Source organism: Miscanthus floridulus, chromosome 6 (assembly GCF_019320115.1).
Source record: "Miscanthus floridulus cultivar M001 chromosome 6, ASM1932011v1, whole genome shotgun sequence".
Lineage (NCBI taxonomy): Eukaryota > Viridiplantae > Streptophyta > Magnoliopsida > Poales > Poaceae > Miscanthus > Miscanthus floridulus.
This window is the reverse complement of record NC_089585.1, coordinates 35,504,841-35,520,646: the sequence shown is the minus strand read 5'-3', so window position 1 is coordinate 35,520,646 and position 15,806 is coordinate 35,504,841. Positions and strand designations below refer to the sequence as shown.

The 15,806-nt window shown below is 41.0% G+C and overlaps 1 pseudogene; it reads right to left on the bottom strand.

Annotated features, from left to right (window-relative positions):
* Nucleotides 1–114: 114 nt before the first annotated feature.
* Nucleotides 115–15,806, bottom strand: part of LOC136460478 (uncharacterized) — a 54,635-nt pseudogene continuing 38,943 nt past the window's right edge.

Here is a 15,806-nt window from a genome sequence, read left to right as displayed (position 1 = left end):
GAACAGAGGAGAGGAGCAGGGAATAGAGGAGAAGAGCAGGGGAGGAGCAGGGAACAGTGGAGAGGAGCAGGGAACAGAGGAGAGGAGCAGGAGAGGACCTTGGGCCTTGGGGCTTCAGCTTAGGGAGGCGACCGACGGGACCACGAGCTCGGCACGGAAGAGCGCGGCCTGCGGGACCACAAGCTCGGTGGGGAGGAGCACGATCGATGGTACCACGAGCTCGGTGGGGAGGAGCGCGGCCTGCGGGACCACCTACCCAGCGAGGAGGAGCGCAGCCAGCGGGAGCAGCTTCCCGGCGGGGTTGTAGGGAGGTGAGCGGTCGTCGAAGAGCTTCCCGGAAGCAAGCAGGTGCGTCCTTTTCCCCCCTTCTCCCTCTTATCATTCCCGCGCCCGAAGCCAGCTGCGTGCATGCGGTCGCCCATGGCGTCAATTTTTCGTGCGCTCGGTCGCCGTGACCGCCTCCGCACTGCCTAGACCGCTTCAGCGCCGCCGAATCGACGCCGAGGCGCTCCGCCCGCCTAGGGGTCCGCCTACCCCCGTAGGCCAGGCGGAACCCCTCGCCTTGCAATTAGTCGCGCCTAGGCAGGGATGAGGCGTCACCTTTTCGAACATTGCTCTAGATGTTATAGATAGTGCTTTGGTTTTAGTATGCCTAGGGAATCACATATTTGAAAGGAAATAAATTATTTCAATATGCGACCTATTTTGATTTGGGCCAATTGCATTTCTGCCCTTGTTTTGAGCTTTAACTACATGTTTGCCTCTGTTTTTTTAACTTTGCAGATTTGCCCCTGTTTTTTCAATCTGAAGCTTCCACTTGCCCCTGTTCCATGAAGGAGAGTTAACGGTGTTAAGTATAGGCTGAAAAGACAAAAATACCCTTGACATGAATGACACAAGAATCAATCCGATTTTTTATGTACAGACTTATTGTCCATTTATTTTGGACAAATGACAATACATATTTTGGATAAATACCAAAGTATAATATTTTGCAAGCATGACATGAAGAGAGTCCAGATAATATAAGCATAATGGCCTCGTTTGACTTGCCAAATTTTGGCTAAAAACACTGTTCTGGCTGAATTATTGTGAGAGAAAAAAACTGTTTCGGTTGAAAAAAGAAGCCGAACAAGCCGGATATGGGGTAAGCCGAACGGGGCAATTAATATTTGCATCATAATGCAAGAGTTGATAGGAACCACATCAAGTTTGTCATGTCCTGGTCACAACTAAGCACACTAAAATAAAGGCACCACATGCCAAGATTATGTCCAGGTCATACATGGCCTAGCACATACACAACAAATCACCTATTAGTTATTACATATCCCAAGCAGTGGTCATTTCTACACATTGAGCAAAGCAGCAAGCCTTGAAGCACCTCTTCCTCTGCCTCTACCCCTCCCCCTCCCCCTCCCAGTTGGTGGTCTTCCTCCAACATTAGTGTCTTCCTCCAACATTAGTGACACCATCACTTCAAAACAAAGTAGTAAAAATGCATCAGTAAATATCCAATGTGGGATGTGGCATAAACCTGTTCAAAGTATAAGAAACTAGAAAAGAGTACACATGGATGACATACTTGGATGACTCTATAGTTGATGATCGTCTACCTGTACCCCTTTTCTGCCTAGCAGTTAGTCCTCCTTGGCACTATTTTGTTGTATGGCCTAGTTCATGGCATTCAGGGCACCTCTTTCTGTTCCTAGCACCAGGTTCATCTGATGCCTTAATCCTAGTTTTCCTTGGCCTACCAGACTTTCTTCTCAACTTAGGCTTTTTGATTTTGTATCCAAGATCAACATGTTGCCAGAAATGCTTTGATGTCATTGGATTGAACATGCCTGAATATGCTTTCTCGGCTGAGAAATAATCATGGACAAAGTCATCCATCCGCACCTCTCTACTAAGTTTTGCTATGAATGCTAAAGCATGTTTACATGACTTTCCACTCACTTGCCACAACCTACAACTGCATGTCTTGAGCTCCAAGTTAACTGCATACCTAAAAGCTACTCCTGATGATGCAGGTGCAGTAACTTCAGCTGTGTTATTGGCACATCTTAAAACCTCATGGTCCTTGATAGATTTGCTTTGAGCTATAAGAGCCTTTGTTATATCAGGGATTATGGTGCCCTCCATTGACATAGCAATTTTCCTCCTTATTTTAAATTTGGATATGATCATCTGCCTTATCATATCATGCATCTCCAAAATCTACAAGTCTTTAGTTTTTCTCACCCAGTTGTTGATAGATTCAGAGAGGTTATTATTGATGTAGTCTACCTTGCATTGATCAGAGAATTTGCTTCTACTCCATAAGTATGGATGATTCTAATCTAAGTAAGCAATTGCTTGAGGGCACTTCTCCGGTATTTTCCCCATGTGCTAATTGAACTTCTCAATAGTGCAAGGCTTGGCAGCCGGCCACATGTTATAGTTGAACAAATCACCAAAGTAATGCTTCTTGAAATTCTTCCACAAATGCCTCATACATTCTCTATGTTCCACACGTGGATACACATCTTGCACAGCCTTACCAAGACGTTTGCATGCGTCTATGCTGATAGCCAAACCTATAGGTGTACCAATAGCAACCTTCAAGTTCTGGATGAACCATGTACAACTTTCTATGGACTTAGTTTCAATTATACCATATGCAACCGAAAAAGGCAATTATTCCCATATACAGCAACAACACGTGCCAACTGATCCCTTGACCTTCTTGTCAGGTGGGTAGCATCTATAGCAATGTAGGGCCTACATCCTTGCAAAAAACCATCGATGCATGGTTTGAGGGCCACAAAGAATCTTATGAAACAAACATCCCCATGATGATTTTCTGTATCAAGCTCAACAATGCTTCCTGGAACTGATTTGAGTAGCTCGGCTCTATATGTGGGCAGTAAGTTGTAACTGTCATCCCACTTACCAAATATCATGTCAAGAGCCTTTTCCTTACCCCTGAATACCCTGTTGTAAGGAATTTTCAGTGCATACTTCTTCTTTAGCTTATGTTCTAACTCCATAGGTACCAAGGTTGAGTCCTCCATCAAGAATTCTACCACCCTTTCAGCTACCCAATTACTTGATGCCATTGTGTCACCACAACTATTGACTGAAGTGCATGTGTGAATGGCCCGTTCATCTTAACCTGCAAGGGAAACAAGCTGTGAATGAAGATGATAGTTTAAAAAAAATCAAAATTTATGGATCAGCCCAACAAACAAGCTGTGGATGAAGATGACAGTCTAAAAAAATCAAAATTTATGGAACAACCCAACAAACAAGTTGTGAATAAAGGTGACAGTCTAAAAAAATCAAAATTTATGCAACAACCCAACAAAAGAAAGGAACTGCTATACCTTGCATCCAATAAATTTCTTGCTGGTAGATGCATAAAATGTCCACTCGCAGCCTTTATTAGCTCTCAAGCACTTGGCTCGAAATCGCTCATTATCTTTCTTCACAGTACGAAAAGCATAATCATTTAAGATTGCATGTTGGGTCAACATCGATTTGCACTGATTCACATCAAGAAACACATAACCAATATCAACACATGGAGCATCAACATCATAAGAACAGATAGGAATATCATCATTGTCATCTTTGTCAATTATTTCATGACCAGGTTCATACTCAGGGTCAGAGCAGTAAGTCAGAAGATGCATCCAAGTCAGAGTCAGAAGATGTAGCCAATTCTGAGTCATAGCTGCTATCACTTAGTGCAGCAAGAGATTCAATGTAAGAGTGTTTTCATTCTTCCTCATCATCTATGACTTTCCTATGCACCTTCTTATCTTCCTTGATAGGCTCTTTTGTAGGCTGAGTGGGCTGTGTTGGATCTATGAAAGGATCTAAATCAATAGGTGCAGTATTGGGAGTAAGAGTTGAAAAGTCCTGAACAGTAGGGTGAAACCTACGTTTGGTCGGTGAGAACTGCAATGGACCATCGAAGTCATTGATTTGACCAATAATGTGGACTTCCCCATTCTCTTTGTTGAGCTCAAACCACTTGGACAATTGTTCATCAGTTTTAATCTCAATAGAATCATCCTCCAGTGCCCGCCATAAAGAAATGTATTGCTTCAAACCCCATAAAAAGCTTTCACCAATGAAATCTACTAGCTGTAGCAAGCTATAGTCATGACTATCAACAATTGTAGTCAAGGTTTCCCTCCTTCTATATGTCTTTGGACCCCCATCCGGTGTGATAGAACCACCTAATTTGTACAAGATCAAGTACATCTGTCCCTGTTTAGTAGTTGATTCGCACATACTTTCACTTATATAAACCTAGTAGTCCACCGAGTGTCACGAATGACCTCGATAAATCAACATCACAACCAAGATCGCGTGATGAAGCAAATACCCATCACATACACAGAGTTACAGTGGGAATAATAGTACAAGTTTGGGTTTCAAAACCGGTTAAGGGAAACAACATAGCTTTCAATGATTACATTAATATAAGTTCCAAATTCATTGCTAGCATAAGTGACATCCTTTGACAAAAGCATACAGATGAGAAATAAATATAGAGTCACCAAGCCCACCAGTGTTTAGCCACCATCTTCCTCAGGCCAAAAATTTCACCTGCAACATGGTGGGATAAACCTTGAGTACTCGAATTTACTCAGCTAGACTTACCCGTCATAAACCAGAAATAAAGTGACACCAAGGATTATGCAAGGCTTTATAAGTGGAGCTATCTTGATAATATTTTGCATAAAAAGCCACTAATTCAGCTATACATTTTATAATTCGGTCATCAAGTTAATTATAGCTATTTATCTCTAGATTAGCAACTAACCTGTACAAAACATGTGGTATATCATTTAGTACAATAACAATAGTAACCATAGCCGGTGTAATAATTCCATGTTTATCATAACCATCATATTCCATAATTTAATTACTACGATGTTGGTGTGAGTCAGAGTTTCTCACTACCCGGGAGAGACGGTGATTCAACTCGATTTCAACCAGCTGGGAATTTATTCCTAACACAAACCCAGACATACCTGCGCCAAGGTAGTCTTAGGTCACCTTTGGTATAACTCAAGTCCACATTTCACGGGTTTGATCAGCACCACACAATCAAGGACGACCAGCTGCCTGGATGTTCAGGACTACCCTACCCTTGAGCTCACGTCTGGCTCCCCGCACATCCTTACTACCATCTAGAGTGCGCACTTTTACAGAATGGGGCCCGGCCTGAGTTGAGCTACTCGGTTTCACGGTCGGAATGAGTTATCCGGCCAGCTAAGTGAGAGGCATGCGTTCAATCTTGATAGATTCGCCAACAATGGTACGATCCTTAATCGACATAGACGGGATATAACATGCACACAAGACCTCCATGTCCTGCTGCCTCTCAATCACCAGATCCCATCTGGTCTCCATTTATTCATCATCACATGGTTATTTTTCACGATAGCAATATAGCCAACCATGCTTTGGTATTCACCTATATTTCATCGGTGACAGGAAAACACCCGACTTCTATCGGTCTAAGCATTGCTAAGCATATATTCGATCCTACACCTACATAGGGTTCAAGGTATATTTCTGGACAAGGAAATTATATGCATCAAGTGATTCCAGTCAACTCTTATAACCTAATACATCAAACATAAAAGGACTCAAGTTGATATTTGTAAAACATAGAAAGCTTAGAATGCTTCGGGGCTTGTCTAGGATCCAACACTAGGTCAGTGTTTATTAGATGACACTCGCTTGGCGAGCATCTCCCATCTCAGCACTTGCTTAGTCCTTCCGTCTTCTGGATGGATTCACCAAACTCCATCTTCGGGTTCGGCTCCAACATTATATCCTTTACGTGGTGCATCTAGCGTACCTAGATGAGATGAAAAATATAGATGTATGAATGCATAGAAAACAACTCATGATGCATTGCAACAGACATACAAAGGCAAGGACAAGGTAACATCATATTGACTTAAGCACTAGAGAGCAAGTCATTTAACTAATTATTGCACATGCCTATCATGGTAAGGTAGCAAGAAAATAACACCAAGCATTCACCAATGAGGCACTCAAATCAAGCTACTTTAAGGAATCATCTAGCACAAGCTAATCCTAGTAATCATACAATCAAGATCAAGCATAAGCAATCAATTCCAAGTATATGCACAAAATCTAGACAACAACATAACAACCACTCAATTTAACCATAACTAGAGTTATAAGCCTCCAATAAGGGTGATCCTAGACTTTCTGGAAAGCTAATGAAATTATCTAAAACTTTGTTATTAACATCAAAAGCTAATTCAACAAATAACAAGGTCAAAATACATCATGAAGCAGAGCTTATAGAACTAAGGACAAAAAACCGATAGTAACTTTAGAAATGCATAACTGGAGTTCTAATCATCCAACAAACATGATTCTTAACTTTTTAGAAATCTTATTAAGTTATCTATAACTTTCTTATTATCATTAATACATGATTTCATGTTTAAATAAGCCAAATAATACAAACATTCAGATCTATTCAAAGCATATGCAAAAATTGACATCAAACTTGTAAAATCTATAACTCCTAAACCAGCAGGCCAAAAATCATGAAATTTTAGGACAATAAAGATAAGGAATTTATCTACAACTTTGGTATTCAACACATTCACTCAAAGCATCACCAAATACAATTACAAGCTTTATCTACAATTATGCTTTTATTAATCCTTTCTCCTAATAAACATATATATAATTTTAGTGATATATGAGAACAACTAGTTTGGGGCTAAGATTTTATGAGTGGTAGATGTTATCAAAACATGGCTACTGCACAAATTTCATATGCTCAGATTTTATAATTTAATTACTATGAAAAAGACAATTTACTATTGTAAGAAAATATGTAAAAGCAAGATAAATCTAAAGATCATCATTTTCTATAAACACATAGCCATATTATGGTTTCTCAGGTCACAATATCACCATGCAAGGGAAAAGGAACCACATTTCACATTTTTGCATATGTAAATTATTTATAAACCATTTAAAACTGTTTATCAAGCATTAATCATGTTAAATTCATAACTCAGACATAAATGCACCAAAAATTATGGAATTTTAACCAGATCTCACATATTCCATAAGTATACTAGAATAAAATTTTTAGGTCATTTAGAGTAGTACAACAGTAGATATGATGATAGCAAGCAAAGCAAGCTAGAATTAACCATTAATCATGATTAAATCCAAACATCACAAAAATAGTAATCAAACAACATGTTTAATATTTTTCTTAGCTAGCACATGCCAAAAAAAGACTCGCAAAACTAGAATAACATTTTTAGGACATTCCTACCTCGAGATATGCATCTAACAAACTTAAAAGAATTTCTAAAAGCACTTTATAAGAATAAATAAAAACATCAAAAACTTTCTACTAACACATGTCATATTATGACTCCACTGCATATATCTACTCTCAAGGATTCTAAAAAGTCTTCATTTCTATTTTATGATTTTCTATGATTTATTATGTTTTTTCAAAGTTTTAGCCAAATAAATGCAATAAAGGAAAACATATTTGCACCGAGGCACCTGAACTTCCACGAAAATGAATTCTAGCAAAAAGGTCCTTATAGGTACTATTCAACTAAGTCTAGGGTTCACAGTTATGCCCTTCCATATCTTCCTATTTGAGCACGAGGCCCCTCGTCTTCCTCTTCATGAGTGGAGCAGGGGGGATGGCAGCGAGGATGGCTCAGGGTCAGCCAGCCTTGGCCAGCAGTGGTGGGGAGCACCTAGGGGCCTGAGCACACTTGTGGGGCTGCCTGGCTTGGCCCAAGGTAGGCCAGGACGACCTGGCCGCATGACACCAGCGGCACAGCTCCGGCTGCGGTGGCTGCTCCACGACGGACGGTGGAGGAGGGGTAGTGTGGATGGAGGATGGTGAGGTAGGGTGCAAGGGGGCCAGAGCCGCACTTGGCTAAGGATGGGGAGGTTTGACGAGCGGTAGCCACAGATGTCACACCTAGTTTTAAGAACAAAAGAGGATGTATAAAGTCTTATGTGCACCCCAGGAACGGTCGCACACATAAGTGGACAAATTGTGAATTGTACCAACACAATGTTTATTACATAGCGAATAAATATTCAACACATAGTCTCAAACATAGATATAATAGCTACTATGATAACTCTCTTGCGGAAGCTCCAACAGGGACGCCAACTGGTGAACACCAAGCCTAATACTCATCACGATAATCTTCAATCCAATCTTGATCTGTTACCCATCCGGGATTTTTCCAACATAAAAGATAAAGCAAGGCATAAGTACAGTCGTACTTAACAAGATAACTAAGGGTTCATGAGGCTCAAATAGCTGACACTGGTTTACTGCAGTTAGCATTTAAGTCATCATCAAGTTTAGCAGTTATTAACATCAAGGTAGTAATAATCCCATAACACATGATCAATGAACATGAATAATCAATATCTTAAACCATTAACATAAATAATCATCTTAACAAGTAAAAGTCATTATCCCTTAAGGTAAGTGTTCCAAGGTCGCTCGTATCCGTGAGCATGGCTATTATAATAGTTTTACACTCTGCAGAGGTTGCACACTTTCACTATGAGTCATGATTTCCAAATGTATGGGTTTGTAAGGTCCAAATTAAAACACCGGAAACCATATAAAGCCACCTAAGAGCTCGTCTAACCGGCCAGGGCCACAGGGTCATTAGATATAGGAACCCCCCTTCCAAAAATAAAGTAAAAGGCCGCTTCCAAAGCTAGGCTCAACAGGACAGAGGCTGTCCTATACCCAACTCGTAGACCTCTAACGAGCTAGAAAAGGATTTCTCAAATAACTAGAGCCAGAGCCATATAGTCCTCATAGCTGTACGTTAATCTCGGATAATCAGTTACAAGACAAGTCCTTTTGTTGCTAAAAAGTCATCTTGTTTATGTTTATAGCATATTCATTAATCAAGTTTCAAGATCATGATTGTTGCACTAGCAATAGAACTACCCAATGCAAACCTCCCAAGGTGACAAGGTAATTGAGTATTCAAACCTAGGAAATCCTACCATAGGTAGCAAGGAAGACACATGCATATGTATTTTAGTGAGCATCATGAATAGGACAACAAGGAAGGTCCTTAGCTATACTTGCCTTGATCAAAGTTCTCCTAAAAGTCTTGCTGGTCTTGCTGATCGTAGAGGTTCTCTTGATCACCAACATAAACCTCACCGTCTGAACTCGATCAACATCACCAAGCAGCAACATACAATCATCCGAGCAATCATACATGAGGCAAACAAATAAATTTAATTAGAACAGTACACCAACAAAGACAAACAGTTTTGAAAAGCTCATAAAACTATTCTATACGTCTCTACGATCACACAGACACGAAGATCACGAAAAACGGAGTTAAAACGAGAAAGTTAGGATTAAAACAAGTTTCCCTATTAAAGAAATAGATTAAATCTAAACTCGAAATTTAAAGTTCAAAAACATGGTGATAAATTATATGAATAGATAGATCTCGAAAAGACAAATCTAACGCAAGTTGAACGGTTCAATTTGGAGTTAAAATGAATAAGTTATGAGCAATTAAAGGTAGTGGCAAAACTGTAATTAGATGGAACTTGATTTTGAATATGTTAAATGAGAAATACGTTTTCCAAAAGAGAAAACATAGAAATCAGAAAGCCTAAAGGACGGTGGGTTCCATTATAAAGTCCACCAGGGGCTCTTTAGCAAAACGAGCACCCGAAGGGGTATCAGCCGTCTGCGGCCGCTGGATCCAATCTGGACGGTCCAGATTAGACCGGGAGGGTGCAGGCGGTGCTGCCGATCAGAGAAGAAGGGGGAGGCGGCGGCCGACATGAACGGCGACGACCGAGCTTGCCGGAGCTCACGGTTTGGGTGAACCAGTGCACAAAAACACATGGGACCAGTACCATTCGATAGAGGAGGGCAAGGCAAGCTCACCCAACTAGAAGATGGAGACGGAGGTGGTGCGTGGTCGGAAGGCGGCTCGCGATGGCGGAAGACGGCAATGGCGGCTAGGGTAGTGGCTTGCTGTGACCTTGTACGCGTGAGCGAAGGCGGTGGTTTCGCTTAGGGTTGCAAGGGCGTTGCGAACGTGGCCTTAGGCATTTATAGGGGCAGGGCGTGGCATGGATGCCCAGGCGCGGATTGGCGCACGGTCGGTGTCCGGTCCAACACCGAGCCAGAGGAGGAAGATGCCGCTGACGTGCGGGCCAGCCATGTCAGCGAGACAGGGAGAGAAGAGGGCTGCTGCCGCAGTGGCTACCATGAGCTGGGCCTTGACTTCGGCCCAACAAAGAGGGGGAAGGAGGTCAGCTGCGCGCTGGGCCAGAAGGAAAGGGAAACAGGCCGAATGGCCAGAAGCCAGGCAGAGAGAGGGTGAGGGTTTTATTTTTTTTTCAAACTTTTAAATCCATTTTTAAACAGATTTGAATCCCTTTTTAATTTGAACAAAACCAAACCAACTCAACAAAAAGTATGCACCAACATGAATGCTCAAACATGTATCTAACCTTGAGATTGATTTTATTTTTATAAATTTATGATTTGGCCTACGTTAAATGCTCACATAAATAAAAATAAATCACTTTAGCCAAAATTAAATTTATTCAAATTTTAGGGTGTTACAAATCTACCCCCTTAAGAGAATCTCATCCTCAAGATTAGGCTGTGCTTACTCAAACAACTGCGGGTATGTCTTTCTCAAATCATCTTCTCTTTCCCAAGTTGCCCCTGATTCCGAATACCGATTCCACTGAACCTTGCACATCCTAATTGTTCTGCTTCTCGTAACTTTCTCAGCTATATCCAAAATCTTAATTGGAAACTCCTCATATGTCAGATCATCCTTAACAGCGAGTTCCTCTAATGGTTTGCTCCTTAGGCACAAGCAAACACTTCTTAAGTTAAGACACATGGAACACATCATGGACACCAGACAGTCTCAAGCAATTCTAACTGATAAGCCACCTCTCCATATCTCTTTAAAACTTTAAATGGACCAACATACCTTGGGGCTAGTTTACCTTTCATGTTGAACCTTTTCACACTTCTCATAGGTGATACTTTTAAATAGACATAATCTCCTTCTTTGAATAGCAAGTCTCTTCTTCGATTATCTACATAGCTCTTCTGACGGGTTTGTGCCACTCTCAGGTTCTCTCTAATCTTTCTCACCTGCTCTTCAGCGTTTCTAAGCACATCTGGTCCAAACACTTGACTTTCACCTGTTTGATTCTAAAACAAGGGTGTTCTACACTTACGCCCATACAAAGCTTCAAACGGTGATATCTTGAGACTTTGTTGATAGCTGTTGTTGTATGAGAACTCTGCATAACACAAACTCTTATCCCAACTAGTACCATGCTGCAATGCACATGCTCTCAACATGTCTTCTAAAATCTGATTAAGTCTCTCTGTCTACCCATCAGTCTGAGGATGGTACGCTGTGCTAAAATTCAACTTTGTGCCCAGTGAAGTGTGTACCTATTTCCAAAAATGAGAAGTGAACTGCGAACCTCTATCAGACACAATCTTCTTTGGAACACCATGCAAACTCACTATCCTTTCCATGTATAGTTCTGCTAACTTTGGTCCTCTATAAGTGGTCTTGACAGGTAGGAAGTGAGCAACTTTAGTCAAACGATCCACAATCACCCATATTGAATCATAACCTTTTTGAGTCCGTGGTAACCCCACTATGAAGTCCATTCCAACTTCTTCCCACTTCCACTCAGGTATCTTCATTGGTTGCAACAATCCTGCAGGTCACTAATGCTCAGCTTTCACTCTCTGACAAGTATCACATATGGCAACATACTCAGCTACATCTTTCTTCAGACCATACCACCAATACTTCTCTTTAAGATCCAGTACATCTTAGTACTGCCAGGATGGATAGAATAAGTTGAATCATGTGCTTCACATAGAATTGCATCACAAATGGCTTTCACTTCAGGCACACAGATTCTTTTTCTAAACCATAGGGTCCCATTCTCATCTATGCTGAAACCTGGAGCTTTCCCAAGCACTACATTACCTGCTATCTCCCTTAGTTTCTCATCCTCCAACTGACCCTTACGTATCTCAAGCTCTAGTGTAGGTGTCACTTCTATCCCCATAGCATTATAAGCAATACCAAGGTTCAAGTGCTGAAGCTCTTCCCATAACTCCTTTGGCATAGGCGCCATCTCAAGCTCATTGGCATACCTCTTCCTACTAAGTGCATCAGCCACAACATTCGCTTTACCAGGATGATAGTGCACCTCCAGATCATAATCCTTGATCAGTTTCAACCAACGACGTTGTCTCAAATTCAGATCCGTCTGAGTGAATATGTACTTCAAACTCTTATGATCGGTAAAGATATCACTCTTATGCCCGATCAGATAGTGTCTCCAAATTTTTAATGCATGAACCACAGCTGCTAACTCCAAGTCATGAGTAGGATAATTCAACTCATGTTTCCTCAGCTGTCTAGATGCATAAGCAACAACTCTACCCTCTTGCATAAGAACACATCCCAAACCTTAACGAGACACATCACAATAGATAGAGAACTTTTTATTTAGATCAGGCAAAATCAACACTAGCGCTGTGGTCAACCGCTTCTTTAATTCTTCAAAACTAGCTTGACACTGATTAGACCACTCAAACTTAGCATTCTTCTCTAACAGGGCTGTCATGGGTTTAGCAAGCTTGGAGAAACCTTCAATGAACCTTTGATAATAACCAGCTAAACCAAGAAAGCTACGGATCTCACTTACATCAGTAGGTGGCTTCCAATTCAGTACATCCTTCACCTTGCCTGGATCCACCGCTATGCCACCATTAGAAACCACATGTCCAAGAAAAGAGACTTTCCTTAACCAGAATTCACATTTACTACGCTTAGCATACAACTTATGCTCTCTAAGCTTCTGCAGCATCAATCTCAGATGTTCAGCATGATCATCTTCAGTCTTAGAGAATACCAATATATCATCAATGAATACTACCACAAACTTATCAAGATACTCCATAAACACCTTATTTATCATATACATAAAGTAGGCAAGTGCATTGGTCAAACCAAACGACATAACTGTATACTCATATAACTCATACCTCGTTGTAAAAGCTGTTTTTGGTATATCATTACTCCGAATCTTCAACTGATGATAACCAGAACGCAGATCAATTTTAGAAAACACACAAGCACCTCTCAACTGATCAAACAAGTCATCAATTCTAGGCAACGGGTACTTGTTCTTGATAGTTACCTCATTAAGAGATCGATAATCCACACACATACGTTGTGTTCCATCCTTCTTGTCAACAAAGATCACATGCCGCCGGATCTGTAGCTGCACCACTCGCCCGCCGCGCCCCAGCACACCGACCAACCTCTGCCACGCTCCCAATGCCCTAGCGCCGCTCGGTTGCTCGGGCTCTTTTTTCGATTGGAAAGATGTCGGGTGAAACAGAGAACGGGGAGGACTCTGTATATTTTGGACAAGGGGTACTATAGTCTTTTTTCCTTTTCTCCTTTTTCCAAATAATTTTTTCTAGGCCATGATTTATCTTCACCTCACGGTGTTCATAAGCTGGGGCAGACGGTAGCTTAGGTTTCGAAAAACAAGGGCAAACATGCAAAGTTAAAAAAACAGGGGCAAACGTGCAATTAGAGCTCAAAACAAGGGCAATAATGCATCTGTTCCTTTTGACTTTGGTGCTTACTAGTACCTGGAATCTTAATCTTTATTTTGTTAGTGTTATACTCTTGTCAGTTTTGTTCTATGTTTAGTTGATATGCCTAGTGGTTCAAATTGTCCATTAGTTAGACAGTGGAATTTAGCTTTTAATGTGATGCATAACTTTCTTCTTGAAAAGTCTATTCATAGGACAGTGACATATGTAGTACCGGCTACTTTTTGTGAATTTCAGGGTGTTGTAAAAAATATAATCCCAGCCATTGCATCAACGAATGCAATTATATCGGCTGCTTGTGCATTGGAAGCCTTCAAGCTTATTTCTGGGTGCAGCAAAAGTTACTGTAAAAGTTGATTTCCTCAAATGTATGGACTAAATGGGTTCTTTAAATATTAGCCTCATCAGCTGTGCTATTTGGGTTGTAGCTGCAGCTGTAGCTGCACATATTTAAGCTGCTAAGCAGTAGCAGGCTAGCAGCAGCAGTTGGAATGTATGCAGCCGCAGCTGCAGCCCAAGTAGCACAAGCGATCACATTCAACTTATATTGTTTTTGTTTCATCATTTAATCGAATCCTGTGCCACCTGAAAACTGACCTACAATCTTATTTCTGTATTTTTTTTACTTTGCATATTTGACCAATAATGAATCCTTAGTATACTACATGTTAGATTTTTTTTTTATTTGGTAAATACTCAGTAGAACACTATAATTTGGGCAATAAGCTGGCAAAACTATTCAAGATACAATATATAGATGCAATCATGTGCGGCGATAAATAATGCACATGCAAATTTTGAGAGAAGCAGTGCTCTTGATTCTGTGGGGAATGATTCTACGAGAGAATGAGTCTATGGCTGAAAGTGACGCTCTATGGTTCTAGGGTAAACTTTGCGTATTGTAAAACATAATCTACTGCTGATCTCTCTCTTTTGATTTGCTGCACAACAGATTTGGCAATCAGTCAATCTCTATTGTTCTAGTTGCTGTAGCAGTATGGCAATAGGTCACCTTTAGTATATTAGTTGAGAGCTAATACATCAGACATGTCTTGGTAGTGGGCTGATCTAAGCTTTGTACTGCTAGTACTAGGAGTAGTTGGGGTTGTACTCAGCCATACTCTTGTGTACCTTATAGTTGGTACATGAGTTATATATATACTACATCCAATGCAATGAAAAACGTCATATTCGTTTGGGCTTGTTTGGCTTATAAGCCGTATTTTTTCAGCCAACGAATAATATTTTTCTCTCATACCAAATCAGCCAATAATACTTTCAGTCATGGCTTATCAGCCAAACAAGCCCAAATGAACAGGACGAAAGGCTGATGCTTGTGCTGTGTGTGTTCCTAAGCTCAACCCCTTCTTCTACCTCTAGCCAAGTAAATAAGTGTACTGATAATCTTGTTGCTTACCTGTGCAGGGCAGCAGGCGACCAACACGTATCAAGTGATTCTATGTGAGTTGTACCAGGGGATGCTAGTTTTTCCAGCACCCAGCACTCCAGTACCAGACATGCCCTGAGCTTGCACAGCTAGGTGTGGTGCCTTTAGAGTTTCAGGGGCTGTATTTAAGTGGTCTTTTTGCTGCTGTGAGTCAATGGAATAATGTTAAAGGAAAAAATTATTCGGACATTTCGGCCAGTGTCACAAAATAGGACGAGTGTTTTTACTGCCCAAAGCTAGTGCATAGCTGGTGTATTCATGTCAAAAGAAAAACATGAGTGATTTCCCAGATTGAAGGAAATGAGTTTAAAGTAATTCAACTCCAGCATAGAGGCCTTTAATATAAGTAAGTCTGTGGTGCTGAGTTTATTATTTTATTATTTGGGTTTTGCATTGCCACCACTAGTAGAGAAACGACTTTTGATCCACTTCGAAATTTGACTTTAGTCCCGGTATTTTTCGCCCGGGACTAGATAAACCTTTAGTCCCGGTTGGTAGCTCCAACCGGGACTAAAGGTCCCTGCCCAACGGCTACTGCGGCAGGCTTTTGCTGCAGGGGACCTTTAGTCCTGATTGGAGCTACCAACCGGGACTAAAGGTTAACTTTTACTCCCGGTTGGTCCCTCC